The following is a 2,222-nucleotide window of genomic DNA, read 5'->3' as shown; positions in this document are numbered from 1 at the left end:
GTGGGCAGGTGATAAGGGGTGGGGGGGGGGGGGGTGTTGCTGAGGTTTGGTTGATATTTTTTTTGTAGCCAAGACATTAAAAAGTCCATAAGGCTTTACAAATTGATTTCGGATAAGTAGGAATACTGGAATTGATCTTGGCATGGAAGGTATATGCCGGGACATCAAGGGAGTGAGTTATATTGTGAAAAAGTGTCCTTTCTCATATTTCTGAAGTTTCGCTTGTTTCGCTATAGCGAGAGGGGTCCCTCTATAGCAACGTGTAGACTGCTATAGCGGGTTGGGCCACTATAGCAAGGCGAAATAGGATTTTATGCAGAAACAACCCCAAAACCCCCTTTTTTTGTTCTTGGACTTGAGAGGGGTGATTTTGGGCAGTTTGCACTCATTTTTCCATGGAATTCATCGATAAAGGTAAGAATTTGACTCCCCACCCTTATGCATCGATTCTTAAGCCTTATAATCTAGGTTATTTCTCTTGGGGGGGGGGGGGGGAAGGTTTGACATTATTCCATGGTGGAAAAAGCCCTAAATTGGAAAAGATGATCATATATTGGTCTGAGTTGGTTGATAATCCGGGTAAATCACAGGTCATTAGTGATTGATTGTTGTTTATATTGTTTGTTTTAGAGTAAGAACAAGTCAAGACACTTTAAACGGGAAAAGCTCGGGTTATTTAGAGTTTCCAAGAGGCATGATTTGAGGTAGGTGATGATTGTATGTTTCTGATTTATGTATGTATGCATGTCTACTACTTTGTAGTATCGTTTGTGGAATGCATGGTAGAGAGCCATATGAATTGACATCATGTAAGTAATATCATGCGATTAACTTGTTATTGTGACTTGTGATTTTCAAGTGGTATTGTTCATTGTGCTATATGATTGTGTATGATTCTTTTTTTATTGTTGGTTGGCTTGAGTACCATGTTGGTACACTAACTAAGGATGACTCAGATACCACACTAGTACACTAACAATTTAGGTTTGGGTTTTGTGAGATGATCATGTATGTGATTGTGGTTCCATGAGAGGATTAGACATTTGTGATCATGTGAGACATGCATCCAGGTATTGTTCTTGTTTCATGACATGTGACTTGAGAGTTTGTGTGGTTGATATTTGTTGTTATATATATATATATATATATATATATATATATATATAGTTATGTGTTACTTCTTTGTGGTGAATTATTTACATTGATGTCTTGGACTGTTCGTGTGCTCCTACTAATACATTGTAGTTTGTGTAATGATACTGCACTTATTTTTTCTTGTTGAGTACAGGGCATCTTCCAATTGTTGATTTGAGACCTCAGATAAGAGACATTTTATTTCAAATCCAAGGTGAGCTTCATTTTTTAGGCCTAGCTTTGTGATAGAAGTTTGGAGTTTTGTAGGTTTTGGTAGCTACTACTGCAGGTTTATGAAAAACTTTGTTTCTATTGCTACACATTTGACCAGGTTGACTCAGAAGGAGGTACCATTTGAGTGGTCACATAAGTGTGAAGAGAGTTTCCAAAACCTCAAGGATCTTTTAACTACATCGCATATCCTGATATTGCCGGTGGAAGGTAAGGATTTTATTGCTTATTGTGAGTCTAGCTTTAAATTTGGATCTGGGTGATGTGTTTAAGCAGGAAAGAAATGTTATAGCCTATGCTTCCATAGAGTTGAAGGTCCATGAGAGAAACTATCACACCCATGATTTATAGTTGACAGCAGCAGTGTTTGCTTTCAAGATCTTGCGACATTATATGTATGGAGTTAAGTGTGAGATATTCAGTAATCATTGTAGACTGCAACATATGTTTACTCGGATGGATCTGAATCTGATGCAGAGAAGATGGATGGAGTTGCTCAAGGACTATGGGGTGTCCTTGGGAGACGCATTGAGCCGGAATACGGTTAGCATTGGCAATTTGGCTTGCTTGGAGGTGTATAAGCAGCCCTTTTTCCAAAGATATTCAAACTTTGGATCTAATTTCATGTAGTTGGGCATCTCTGAGAAAGATGGGGTGTTAGCAAGTATTGAGATTAAGCCCACGTTTATAGAAGAAATCAAGGCAAGTAGTTTGATGATAAGGAATTGGTTCAGATCAAAGGTAAGGTGGTGTCGGGAGAGACCTATGATTCCACTCTCAATGCATAAGAGTAAGCTTAGACCTCGCTACATTGGTCCATTTGAGATTCTGGATTGTATAGGGCCAATGCCTTGCAG

This window comes from Solanum tuberosum, unplaced genomic scaffold, assembly GCF_000226075.1.
Source record: "Solanum tuberosum cultivar DM 1-3 516 R44 unplaced genomic scaffold, SolTub_3.0 scf00266, whole genome shotgun sequence".
Lineage (NCBI taxonomy): Eukaryota > Viridiplantae > Streptophyta > Magnoliopsida > Solanales > Solanaceae > Solanum > Solanum tuberosum.
Note: the sequence above shows the minus strand (reverse complement) of the source record.